The following is a 14454-nucleotide window of genomic DNA, read 5'->3' on the forward strand; positions in this document are numbered from 1 at the left end:
TAAATAAATCTTCTAAAAAATTTAAAAACACAAGATCTAATCCAAGGTCAACATTCAATCAAAGCCCTAGGGTGAGGCAGCCAGAGCACTCAGCCATTGCCCAGAGCCTCTCTCAGTCTTGGAGGCCAGGCCCACCCTAGCTGGTCTCCACCAGACAGCCAGGTTCTCAGGAGAACAAAATCCCAAGGCTCCAGGGCCCGTCCTAAGCAGGAACCACAATCTGCCCTCAGGAACCACAATTCCACCACCACCAAGGGTCCTCTAAACCGGCTGTCCGTAGTCTCCTAGTTCCTCCTGCCCCTCACTCCCTCAGACTCCAGCCAGCTGAACCTGCCCTCACTCCCTGGACAGGGCCCCTTGCAGAACCAGGTGTAGCTCCGGTGCCACCCCTCACAGTTGCCTCCCACCTCGTCCCCATGTTCATTTCATCAGACCCGAATGCAATTGTTGTAAGTAAAATAAAATAATGGCCTTGAATTCCAGTCAACAGTTCACTACATGTCTAACATCCGGTTTCTGGGCCTCATCTGTCATCGCCCAGAAGGTAAAGTGATCTCTTTCCTGAACAATAAAAGAAGACTGGCGCTCCAGGCAAAGAATCTGAGTAGACATTTTTCCAAAGAAAACAAAAGAATAGCTCACAAGAATATGACCCAACAAAAAACAAAGTAAACAATCCAGTCAAGAAATGGGCAGGAGGAGCCTCCCTGGTGGCACAGGGGTTAAGATACACACAACCTGTGGAGCTGTCTGCAGTCTCTGCAGCACGAGTTCCATCCCTGGCCAGGGAGCTCCCCACATGGCGCGCAGACCTCTCCTGTCTCCCCGCTGCTCCCCTCAGCAGTGGATTTCGGTCCTTCTGCCTGTTCTGCTCCCCGCTCTGGCTCTGGTGAATCTCTCACCCCTCCCACCTCTAGCATGTACCCCAGTTCTTGTACACATAAATAAATAAATCTTTAAAAAAAAGAAAGAAATGAGCAAAAGAACTTAAAAGACACTTCTCCAAAGAGGAAATGCAAATGGCCAACAGGCATAGGAAAAAATGTTCAACATCCCATATCACCAGGGAAATGCAAATCAAAACCATATAGAGATACCACCTTACACCAGCGAGAATGGCACATATTTAAAAAACTAGCAACAACAAATGTTGGCGAGGACGTGGAGAAAAGGGACCCTCCTGCACTGCTGGTGGGCGTGCAGACTGGCCCAACGGTTAGGGGGAAAAGGCTGTCCTAAAGCTAATCCCATACAGGCTTTGCGGACTCCACCCCCACCCCAGGCCAAAGCCAAAGACACTGGGAACTCCACATCCCGTCACCACCCAAGGGAAGGTGGCTGGGACCCGAGGGTGGGGTTCAGCAGCCAGGTTGGTATAAAAGGCAGACACGTGGGCTTTGGGGGATCCCCCCATTTTGGCTCTCGGCCAGCTCGCAGCATCCCGCTGGCTCTGAGAGTGACTTTGGGTTTCCAGGTCAGCAGATCGGGTAGGACGCATGAAAGACTTTATTTCCCTATTTTCTCCCTGAGTTGTCCATTTTCCTTATTTCCTTTTCCTTGTAAATAAACCTTTTATGAACCTTTTGTGTGTGCCTGCAGTGGAGTATTCATAAGTCCCTTGTAAGCGCGCGGGTGAGGACCCACAGCCAGGAACCCGTTTAATATCGGGGCTGCTCTATAACACAACCGCTATGGAGAGCTGTCTGGAGGCTCCTCAGTCTACTAAAAATGGAGCTACCATACGACCCGACAATTCCATTCCTAGGGATCTACCCAAAGGACACAAAAACAGTGATTCAAAGGAACACCTGTACCCCTATGTTTACTGCAGCACTATTTGCAATAGCCAAAACCTGGAAACAACCCAAATGCCCAAAAATAGATGACTGGATCAGAAATACACACACACACATTACTCAGCAATCAAAAAAGATAAACTCATGCCATTCGCAGCAACGTGGACAGAGCTCGAAGGAATGATGCTCAGTGAAATAAACTAGAAGGAAAAAGAAAAATATCGGATGGTTTCACTTATAGCAGGAATATAGGGGAATCAAATAAGACATCAGTGTAAAAAAGTAACAACAGTACAAAACACAACAAAGCAAAAACACAATTATAAACCAGAGACACCCTGCAGGGGAGGAGGAGGGAGAGGGAGCAGAGGGAGGGAGGCGGGGAGCAGCACAGGGGACTGGGGGGAGGGTGCACGGGTGCACTGGGGAAGGACACTCTTTGGGACTGCACCTGAGGGGGTGGGGGGAAGCAATATTGTTTAAGAATGAACAATGGGGGGCCTCCCAGGTGGCAGTGGCCCAGTGGTTACAAAGCTGCCCAAAGCCTCTGCAGGGCCCTGGAGGGTTCCGCACGGCGCGCAGACCTCTCCTGCCGCCCGCTGCTCCCCTCAGCAGTGTCCTTCGGTCCTTCTGCCTGCTCTGCTCCCCGCTCTGGCTCTGGTGAATTCTCTCACCCTCCCGCGCTTCTGACTGTACCCAGTGCTTGTATAAATAAATGAATAATTTATAAATAAATAAATAAATAAATAAATCTTTTTTAAAAAAAGAATGAACAATGATGTAAAATTTTTTTTAAAAAATTAAAAATTTATAATTAAAAAAAAGAAATGCTAAAAAAAAAAGAATAGCTCACAAGAAATAGCTCAACATCATCAGCCATCAGGGAAGCCAGCTTGGCTACAATAAAAAAGACAGTAATAGGTGTTGACAAGAATGTGGAGAAACTGGAAATGTCCCATGGCTGGTGGGAATGTAAAATGGCACAGCCACTTAGGAAAACAGGCCGCAGTTCCTCAAAAGGTTACAGGGACCGACCCTGTGACTCCACAATTCCACTCCTAGGAATCTACCTGAGGGACATGAAAACATGTCCACAAGCAGCAGCATCATTCTAACAGCTCCAAGTAGTAACAACCCAAATGGCCACCAAGCAACGCACAGCAAGTGTGAGCACCTGCACACAGACGTCTCCCGGCAACGAGCCTTGCGAAGACTGCGCTGTGAAAGAAGCCACGTCACAGTCGTGACTCCATTTCCATGAAATACCCACAACAGGCGAATGCAGAGAGATGGGAGCAGATCCGCAACGGCCCATGGCTGACGTGGGGATGCAGTGAAGGAAGCAGACCGAGGGACTGCTACGGGTGGTTTTGAAGGGATGATAAAAATGTTCTAAAATTGACTGCATATACTTTAGGTAGGTGGAGTAGATCAGATGGGGATTATCTCAATGAAACTTATTTTTTTTAAAGATTTATTTATGATACAAGAACTGAGGTGTAGGTCAGAGGTGTAGGGGGTGAGAAGATTCCCCAGAGACAGAGTGGGGAGCAGAACAGGTGGATCTACTGAAACCCACTGCTGAGGGGAGCAGCGAGGAGACAGGAGAGGTCTGCTGCGCCCTGTGGGCAGCTCCCTGGCCAGGGATTGAACTCAGGCCACAGTGGCTGGCCATAGCTTGACAGAGCTGAGACTTTAACCCCTGCGCCATCAGGGCCTCCCCGGTGGCGCAGCGGTTGAGCGCTGGGTTGCGAAGCTGCCCGCAGCCTCTGCGGTGCCGGTTCGATCCCCGGCTGCTCCCCGGCCACCGGAGGATGGTCCCACACGGCGCGCAGACCTCTCCTGCCGCCCGACTGTACCCAGTGCTTGCATAAATAAATAAATCTTTAAAAAAAAAAAAAACATTGGGCATATAATCTAAATTTTTTAAAAAAAACTCGTGATCTAACCGAAAAACAGTAAACTGTTTACTACGTGTTTTTTTATAAAATAAAACAATTTGACCTTGCAACACAATTTACAGGCCTCAAATCCAATTAAAACCGAGACAAGCAGGGCATCCATCCCCGTCCACACCCTCTGCAGGCGGGGCCGGCCCTGGCCCGGGCGGGGGTCCCCCATGGCGCGGCTGACCCCTCCTGCCTCGCCCGCCGCTCCCCGCGGCGTGTTTCCTCAGCCTGCCTGTTCTGCCCCGGCTGTCTCTGGTGAGTCCTCACCATGCTGCACATCTGGGCTACACCCCGGTTCTTGTGCAAATAAATCCTAAAAAAAACGGCAAACGCCTGCACGGCAGCAGCCGCCGGCCGCCCCCCGCGCGGGGCCCGCGGCGGCAGCTCAGGCGCGGCGTGTGCCAGGCCGAGGCCGCCCGGGCCCGGCCTGCAGGGACGTGGGCGCCTGGGTCGGCCCAGCGCTCGGGCGGAGACACTTCTCACAGGAACGCGATTTTTCAAGTTAAACCAAAAATTTTTTTCACTTTCCACAACATTCGGGTGGTGCGCGCCGAGTCTCCCGCCGGCGCGTCCTTCTCACGCCCCCCGCCCCGCCCCGGCCCCCGCCCCGGCCGGCCCGGGCCTCCGAGGCCTCCTGACGCGCCCGGCGGCCGCTCTCGCGGGCCCGGCCTCCCGCCGCCCAGACCGCGCGCGCCTCGCCGGCCCCCCTGACCCCCTTCAGGTCTCGGGGCACAGGTCGCCTCAGCAGGGCCTCGGGAGCGGCACCTCCCGCGCCCCGCCGGGGCCGCCCTGACCCGGGCCCGGCGCGCCCCCGCGCGGACCCCCGCGCCCCGGGCCTTCCCGGCTCCTCCCGTCCCGCTGCTCGGCGGGCGCGCAGGCCGGTGTCTGCCAGCCTCGCGCGGCCCAGACGCCCCGGCCGCGGCGGGGACCCCGACGCCGGCGCCGCGGGTCAGCCCAGGTCCCGCCGCCCCGAGCCTGGCTCTGCGCGGGGCCCCCGCCACGGCGCGCCCCGGCCCCCGACCCCGCCCGGGCCCGGCCTCCGCCCCCCGCGGGCCCCGCCGCCCCGGCCCGCCGCCCCCGCCCCGCACCTCCTCCTCATGGCGGCGCTCGGCGGCGGCGCGGCCCGGGCTGCTGCGACTCGGCTGCTGCGGCTCCGCTCCCGCCGCCCGCCCGTCGCGCTGCGCGCCCCGCTCCGGAGCCGTTGGCCGCCGCGGAATTTCAAACCGAGCGCCGAGGCGGAGCGGCCCCGCGATTGGCGCCTCGCCCCGTCGCTCCGCGCGCGGCCCCGCCCCCGCCCCGCCCCGCCCGCCCCGCCCGCCCCGCCCCCGGCGGCGGTCGCGGCTGCGCACTCGGGACGGGGCGCGCCGGCCCGAGGCAGGGGCGGCAGCCGGCGTCTGCGCGTGCGCGGCCCGGAGGCGGTGGCTGCCCCGCTCGGCACGGGCGGTTTGCGTTCGAAGCGCGCGGCCCGGGGGCCGCCGGGAAGGGGCCGCCCCGCGGGAGGCGCGCGGGGTGGGGGGGAGGGGGAGGGGCGGGGGAGGGGGAGGGGTGGGGGGTGGGGCGGGGCGGGGCCCTTGCGGGGGAGGGGGGACCCCGCCGACCCAGCGACCCCGGGGCGCGCCCCCCCCCCCCCGTGCGGGTCCGCCCGGCGCCCTGAGGTGGTTCCCAGCCCCGGCGCGGGGGGAGCCGCCCGCGGACTCGGGGGCTCGGCCGGCCCCGCCTGCGTGTCCCCCGCGGCCGCGTCTCCGCCCCAGGGCCGGGGAGCGGTGGCCGCGCTCACCCCGCGGGGCTTGTGGCCGCCGCGCTGGGCGAGCCCCGACGCTGGGGAGGACAGCCCGGCCCAGAGGGAGGGGCCGGGCCGGGGGTGGGTCAGCGGCCGGGGTGGCCGCGCCAGAGACCCGCGGCCGGGGCTCCCGCTCCTGCGCGCCTCGGGCGGGGCTCCCGCGGGCGCGGCGGGGGAGGCATCTAAGACTCGGGCTCCCGCTTTCCTCCCCGCGCGGCCGCGGCCTCATCTCCCCTCCCTGGGAACGGCCCCTCCCGCGCCTTCCCGCGCCCGCAGCGGAGCGGGGTCAGGCCTTGGGGGGCCGCAGCCAGGCCCCCTGTTCTGTACCGGGGCTCCTACAACAGTTTGGCGCCCGAAGTGGTTTCCACGCCCCCCGCGGAGGAGCAGCCCGAAGCAGCCGTCCTTGCCTGGTCGCCATACGCGCACTCTTCTGTTCTGCGGGACTCGCGGGGTCATATTCGCCTCAAGTCCTGGAAAGCCTGTTTTCCCCTGTGCGCACAGCCCTGTGGGTGCGGTTTTGACGCAAATGCGGCCGCAACCACGAGCCTCTGCAGTTTCACCCCAGCCCGAGCTCTTTCAGTTTCCTTCCGGCCCTGAATCTGAGCAGCCTCTTCCAGTGGATCTCACCGCCCTTCCATGAATGTAAGTGATTTGATGAAGCCTGGCGCATGGCACGTGAGCTCACTCTTGTGTCCATACACGGGCGGGTTACAAGCCACCCCTTTGCAGTCCGTGCTTCTGGGTGGTTTTTGGTAACATGTGTAAGCGCCGTTTGCTGCATTCTTGTTTCTGTGAGAGGCAGATGTTCTACTTCACGTACTGAGAATGTGCAGCTGTTAGGGGGAAAGGACGTCCTGAGTTAATCCCATACAGGCTCTGTGGACCCCACCCCCACTCCAGACTAAAGCCATAGAGACAGGGCAAGCTAGGGTTATTAGGCAGTTTTAGGGACAGCGCAGGAGGGGACCTCTGAAAAATTTAGGGAGGCTTCGGACATAAGGACAAGCAAGGGAAAGTAACCCATTCCACTGGGAAAAACAAACATGCCAGGACCAAGGACAACATTGTTAACGCTGGTCCTGGTTTCCTTCAGGTGGTAAAGGGGGGCGGAGATTGGGGACATGGAGCGTGGTTTAATTTATGGTCACATTAGAAGGGCAGCTGTTTAGCTTCAATGCAGGGAGGCCCATCCAGAGGACTGGGCCATAAATTTAAAGATGCAACAAATGGGGAAAGAGAAAGCTGTTAGATGAGGAATGTGAAGATCCCCGCTCAGTAGCAAATTAAGTGAGACAGCCGAGAACTGACCAATCACAGAGAGACTGGGGCAGCTTTAGAATAATGAGGGAAAAAGGTCTATGTTCCCTGAGACACGACTCCACTTGGGCTTCCTTGCCCTCCCAGGCCTGGTTCCCTGGCCCGGGAGTCCCACTTTATTTCTGCTCTTTTCCTCCTTAATAAACTTTTTCTTCTAAACAAACCTGACCTGCCTCTTCTCGCTTGCTTGCCTGAGCGTCTGCGAAGTCCCTGCTGCAGCTTCGTGAGACACCCACCCGTGGGGGTCTAGTGGCCGGGGCTCAGCGCTGCCCTGCAGCCTGGGATCCGTTCCTGGCTGGGAGACTAGGCCTGACAATTCGGGTATCACCATCAAGACATTGGGAAAGACAAATCCCGTCCCCACCAAGGGAGGGTGGCTGGGACCTGAGGGTGGAGTTGGGCAGCCAGGTTGGATATAAAAACCAGACACGTGGGCCTTGCTCGCTCTCTGGCTCGCGATCGCTCGCCTCCTGGCTTCACCGCTCCTGGCCGGCGGCCAACTCTGAGAGCGCCATTTTGGGATTCCTGATCGGCGGATCGGGTAGGACTCATTTAAAACTTTGTCTCCCACTTTTCTCCCAGAGCTGTACATTTCCTCACTTGCCCTTCCCTTTGTAAATAAACCTTTTATTAACCTTTCGCGTGCGCCTGCAGTAGAGCATGGATAAGTCCTTTTAAGCGCGCAGGTGAGGACCCACAGTCAGGCACCCCGTTTGTATCGGGGTTGCTCTACAACACAACAACACATTCAGGCTCTTAGCCGTGCAACAACAAATCCAGGCTTTTAACCTGGCCATACAACAACAACATCAGGCCTTTGATTTAACTATTAAGTGCATGAGGGATGAGAACCGTAGCATCTTTGAGTCAGTTTATAAAAGCATACAAGATCACGCTTTTAGGGCCTCCCCGGTGGCGCAGCGGTTGAGCGCTGGGTTGCCAGGCTGCCCGCAGCCTCTGCAGCACTGGTTCGATCCCCAGCTGCTCCCCGGCCACCGGAGGAGGGTCCCGCATGTCACGCAGACCTCTCCTGCCGCCCGCTGCTCCCCTCAGCAGTATCCTTCGGTCCTTCTGCCTGCTCTGCTCCCCGCTCTGGCTCTGGTGAATCCTCTCACCCTCCCGCATTTCTGACTGTACCCAGTGCTTGTATAAATAAATAAAAATAAATCTTTAAAAAAAAAAAAGATCACGCTTTTAAAAGTATGCAGGACCGGCTAGAGGCCGCCCTCCATAAATTGGATATGGCGGAGGCGCAGCTGATGGCACAGAGAAAGGATAAACCTTCCCCTTCCCATGAGGACTGTCAGCGGGCAGAGTTAGACGAGGAGGAGCATCATATTTTAAATACTTTAAATACAACAGGACAAAATCCTCTTCCACGTGACAAGGCCCCTCCCGTGCAGACCCCTGAGGCTGCACAGCCTCCACTGCCCTCTGGGGAGGACACTAAAATGGCGTCTCCATGGGCCTCCCCGGTGGTGCAGCGGTTGAGCACTGGGTTGCGAAGCTGCCCGCAGCCTCTGCAGCGCTGGTTCAATCCCCGGCTGCTCCCCGGCCACTGGAGGAGGGTCCCACATGGCGCGCAGACCTCTCCTGCCGCCCGCTGCTCCCCTCAGCAGTGTACTTCGGTCCTTCTGCCTGCTCTGCTCCCCGCTCTGGCTCTGGTGAATCCTCTCACCCTCCCGCGCTTCTGACTGTACCCAGTGCTTGTATAAATAAATAAAAATAAATCTTTAAAAAAATAAAATAAAATAAAATGGCGTCTCCTCCCCACACTAGACTCGGCACCCATTTTGGCAGGAAGGATCAACCTGAGGCAGGACAGTTTCCCCTTCGCCAGATGCCAATGGGTGGCTTGAATGAACATGGGAGACCTGCTGGGTACTTCTGGTCGCACCATCCGTTCAGCGCTGCGGACCTCCTAAATTGGAGGAGCTCTGTTCCCTCGCACCAGCAGGCTCCCAAGAGGATGGCAAACTTGTTTGCCTCCATCTTCGTCTCCCACCGCCCTAACTGGGCAGATACACAGTCCATGCTGCATACTTTATTAACGCTGGATGAGCAGAGGATGGTGTTCAGGAAAGCCAGGGAGGAGGCTGACCGTCTCCACCAACAGGATAGGCAGTCCCCAGAGCCGGAGGTTGTTGTCTCAGTATGCCCTGAGTGCACCGAGCGGGATGAGGAGAGAGCTTGTGCATGGGGATTTACTGAGTTTGACCCCAGCTCCACTTGGAGAGTAAACTCCCATGGGGTGATCCTCCTCCCGGAGGCCCTGGTGTATCCGGTGCTAAAACATCTTCACAAAGGATCTCACTATGGGAGAGATGCCTTGTTAGAAACTGTGCGCCCATATTTGAAGGGCCCATATTTGCATAGAATAGCACAACGGATCACCCTTGTGAATTATGTGCCAGGAATAACCCCGAGACTGACTCCCACCCTAAAGCCATTGGGGTTCAATATCGGGGCAAGTGTCCTTTTGAGGACTGGCAGGTGGACTTTACACAAATGCCTCGAACAACAGGCAACTTCAAATACCTCTTGGTTTTTGTGGACACGTTCTCGGGGTGGGTGGAAGCATTTCCCACAAAGACGGAAAAAGCTTCCGAGGTTGCAAAACAGCTGCTGAAAGAGATAATCCCTCGCTTTGGGTTGCAGGACTCCATCCAGAGTGATAATGGGCCGGCATGTGTCTCTGACGTCACCCATGCAGTGAGCAGGGCGTTGCAGATCAACTGGAAATTGCATGCTGCGTGGAGACCGCAGTCTTCCGGGCAAACAGCAAAGATGAACCACACCTTGAAGAAAACCTTGGCAAAACTGTGCCAAGAAACACAACTTCGTTGGGACCAGGTACTATCCCTTGCCCTCCTCCGCATAAGAGTGGCACCTAGAAGTGGGCTACAATGAAGCCCCTTTGAGATCGTGTTCGGAAGACCCTTCCAGGCCTCCGTTCTGAAAGCCAGTCCGGACATAGCACAAGATCGCCGGATCCCACCATATGTGAAACACATCCAGGAGGTTCTGGCAGTAATTCACAACTCTGCAGCCTCGAGGATCTCTGTGCCTCCTGATCAGCCATTGCATCCCTCAGACCTGGAGATCTGGTCTTACTGAAGACCTGGCAGAGCGGGGACGCCCAAAACCAGCTGTCAGAAAAATGGACTGGTCCCTAGGACGTTCTGCTGAGCACACATACTCCTCTGAAACTGGCAGGCATCAAACCCTGGGCACGTCATTCCAGAGTTAAGAAAGCCCCAGGAGGAACTGACCCGGAGACGAAGTCCCACTGGTCTTGTGAACCCATTGAGGACTTGAGGTATTTGTTTAAGAAACAGACAGAAACTTGAATGTTACTGACTTCTTTTCCAGTTATTGCTGCAGGAAACCCAAGGACTCGCTTTTTCTGAAGAAACCCTGAGAAAACTAACATGCTCTAACCAATCTTCTTCCTTTCAAAGTTTAGGAGACGTGAAATAACATCTAGGATCATGCATATGCTGCCGGTATTTTTTTTTTACACAGAAAGGCGTTCAATCTTGAATTTGGTATTTCTTTTTAACTTTTGTTTTTTACTTTGAGATTTTTTTCTTTTCTCTGCTTGTGTTTGTTACTTTGGCCTGTGAGTGAAACTGCAGTTGTATGAGATACCCCACGCGTGATACATGGTAACTAAAGAGCTCTTTGTGTCTATGTGTTGTATGTCTGTATGTCCTTTCCTTGTGTCCTTGTCTTGACCTCCAGTGGTTGACAAATGGGTACACATGGTGCCCATAGACATTGAAGAAAAAAAAAAGTCTCCAGTTATGAGGAAACACAAAGGTTATGGTTTGATTGTCAACATTGTGCTCCTGAACTAAGCCGGTGCCTTCATAGAGATTGAACATTGTTGTTTCTGTTATTTTTCTGGTATTTATGGCAAAGCTTCCCAGAAATCTAAATTCAAGTACAAATTTGGTGGCCTGTCATTTGGCTGATGCAAGGGAATTTTGTGGAACCTCAGTAGAGCTCCTGAGACACTCCACAAAGTTTCTCCCTTTCCTCCTGGGAAGGCACTAGATGAATTTGTTCTATTTGGCTCACCTAGTAGAGTAAACCTAGAAGGGAAGCATTGTCACTTGGGAAAACGGGTAACACCATGACCTGATGTGAATGTAAATTGTCAATGGTGATTGTCACCTTGTAATAGTGTATACTTCAATTGCTTAATATCTACAGGAATTGTTTCTGGAAATACAGGGAGAAAAGGTCTCAACAGATTCCTATTGATGGAACTGTTGAGAGTAAAACTTTCCTACTAAGGACTGAACAGACTTGGAAATACACCTGATATTTACTAAGTTTTCTTTGACATAACACTGATAAATTTTTTTTTGCATTTTGTTCTGAATCCACAAAGTTTTCTTGTTTTGGTGACCAGGATCTACAGCAAGGTTGCAATTTTTTTTTTCCAGCAAAGCTAACTTGTGTTTGCATTTTCTCTCCCCCTGATACCAACACAGCATAAAAATAGTGGTAGTAATCTTTTACTACTTATCTCAGAGTCGGTTTTTGCATAACTTCCATAGGGATTTTGTTTGCTTAAACTGAAAAAAATTGGACATAAGTTTCACTGTGTGGCTTCGTGTGGAGTTCTTCCAGAAAGTTGAAACAGAGCTGAACCAAGAAGAGGAGAACCTGTTTGCTTTGTTCGTAGGGTTCCAGAGACCTCCAAAGAAGGTGAGGAAGCCGCCTCCATGTGCAGGACTGGACAGCCCGGCCAACGAAAAGTCCCTGGTGCCCTCGAGAAGAGGAAAGCCCAGGTGGAGTCTGATGAGACCAGCTTTGTTCCTGAAGCCTACATGGACCGGATGCCAACGGTTCTCTCTGATCCTATATGGAGTATTCCAACGAAGCCAGCTAAAATTGCTGCTTAGTTATTCTGCCCTGTGATTTTATGCAAAAATAGGCAATATGGTTTATTTATTTATTTATTTTTAAATGCTCGCCATCTCTTTTTTTTCCTTTAATATTTATTTATTTATTTATACAAGCACCGGGTACAGTCAGAAGCGCGGGAGGGTGAGAGAATTCACCAGAGCCAGAGCGGGGAGCAGAGCAGGCAGAAGGACCGAAGGACACTGCTGAGGGGAGCAGCGGGCGGCAGGAGAGGTCTGCGCGCCACGTGGGACCCTCCTCCGGTGGCCGGGGAGCAGCCGGGGATCGAACCGGCGCTGCAGAGGCCGCGGGCAGCTTCGCAACCCAGTGCTCAACTGCTGCGCCACCGGGGAGGCCCCGGCAATATGGTTTAAAAGTAGATTTGGTTTGCAAACTTTTGCTATGCTGTTGAAACAATTTGGGATCAAGGTTGAGAGAACTTGTTTTTACATAAGTTGAACCATTTTAAGATTTTTTTTCCTATGATTTTGATATATTTGCTGTCTTGTTCTGGCTAATGCCTCCAGATGTTTTCTTTCGGCTTGGACTGATGAACTGTTTTCCAGGACTGGAGGACTTTTGCTTTCCACAATGGACAATACCTGGAGGGACTGGTTTTCCTTCACACTGTAACCCTGGAAAATTTTCATCTGAGACTATATCCCAGCATCCATATGTTTGATCTTCATCACCATGGAAATGGTGGCAAAAAGTGAAAGGGGGGAATTGTTAGGGAGAAAGGATGTCCCGAGCTAATCCCATACAGGCTTTGTGGACCCCACCCCCATCAAGACATTCGGAAAGACAAATCCCGTCACCACCAAGGGGAAGGTGGCTGGACCTGAGGGTGGGGTTAAGCAGCCAGGGTTGGCAAAAAAAACTAGACACGTGGGCCTTGGGGGGCAAGCGAAACCCAGCCCCCTGGCTTCAGGGCTCCTGGCTCGCGCCAGCTCTCAGGTGCCATCTGGGATTCCAGATCGGCGGATCAGGTAGGACGCATTTAAAACTTTGTCTCCCACTTTTCTCCCAGAGCTGTACATTTCCTCACTTGCCCTTCCCTTGTCAATAAACCTTTTATTAACCTTTCGCGTGCGCCTGCAGCGGAGCATGGATAAGTCCTTTTAAGCGCGCGGGTGAGGACCCGCAGCCAGGCCCCGCCGTTTTGTATGAGGGCTGCCCTGCAACACAAGCACTGGGTACAGTCAGAAGCGCGGGAGGGTGAGAGGATTCACCAGAGCCAGAGCGGGGAGCAGAGCAGGCAGAAGGACCGAAGGACACTGCTGAGGGGAGCAGCGGGCGGCAGGAGAGGTCTGCGCGCCATGGGGGACCCTCCTCCGGTGGCCGGGGAGCAGCCGGGGATCGAACCGGCGCTGTAGAGGCCGTGGGCAGCTTCGCCACCCAGCGCTCAACTGCTGCGCCCCCGGGGAGGCCCCACAATTTAATATCTTTATCCATAAATCTCTGCGGCTTGCAGTTTCCCCAGACCCGTCACCGCCACGCGCGCGCGGAGCCGCCCTGAGTGGAGAGGAGCTGGGCAGCCGGGCGCAGCCGGGCCGGCCGGGAGGGCGCCGCACCGCAGACGGGTGCTCGCAGTGAGCGGGTTGGGAGCGCACGGGTGGGCGGCAGCATTTCTCTCTTTCTACTCAGCTGCCTGCTGTTTCCTTCTCCTCCCGGGCCCATTGTCCAGCGTCTCTCCAAGCAGAGGACAAGCGAGGGTCAGCGGCTCCGCCGGATGGAAACGTCGTTTTAGTGCCTTCGCCCTGGACCTGCTCTGATGTTTTCCTTGAATTATTTTCTGGCAGTTATTCATCCCCCTCCCCACCCCACCCCCGGGAGCACCCCTGGAAGCCCCTCTCCCCCCCCACCGGCGGCGCCAGCACTGACCGCACAAGCTCCTCGCCAGTCTCACAGGCCAGAGGGCCACCTGCAGTTGCGTGTCCCCAAGCGAAGCCGCCCTCTTCGCCCGCGCCTCCTGCACACGGTCACTTCTCTGAATTGTCATTTGCCTCCAAAATATAAAGGATGGTTGTTTCACCTTCAGGACCTCGTTTTCCTTCACTTTCAGAGCTTCACTGGCGCTCGCAATGTCCTTTACAACTGTCAGCGGCAGTGGTGTGGACACCGAACATCCCACACACCTAATAGCTGCTGCATGAGTGCTCTCAGTTGACGGTTACACGTACTACTATTATATCGTGAATCACCATAGTAATGTAGGGTGTAGTATGTGATCATACCGCTTTTTGATTTTACTTGCACTATGTTCATTTTTTTTTAAGATTTATTTATGCATACAAGAGCTGGGGTACAGGCCAGAGATGCAGGGGGTGAGAGGACTCACCAGAGACAGAGTGGGGAGCAGAACAGGCAGACTGACTGAAATCCACTGCTGAGGGGAGCAGCGGGCGAGGCAGGAGAGGTCTGCTGTGCCATGTGGGTTGCTCTCTGGCCGGCCGGGTATCGAACTCCTGCTATAGAGGCTGCAGATTGCTTCACAGTGTGGTTTTTAGCCCTTAGCACCACCAGGGAGGCCCACACTCTGCTGATGAACTTGAGATTTTCAGAAAGCTTCAAAAACTGTGAGCTCAGACATGTTTCCAGGGCCGCTGCTGCTGTAGGTCTCTGGACACCACCTCCTGTTAGCACATCTTTTACACAGCCACACACTGGAGTTCTGCAGCTAACAAAGCCACGC

Source organism: Talpa europaea (assembly GCF_964194135.1).
Source record: "Talpa europaea genome assembly, chromosome: 14".
Lineage (NCBI taxonomy): Eukaryota > Metazoa > Chordata > Mammalia > Eulipotyphla > Talpidae > Talpa > Talpa europaea.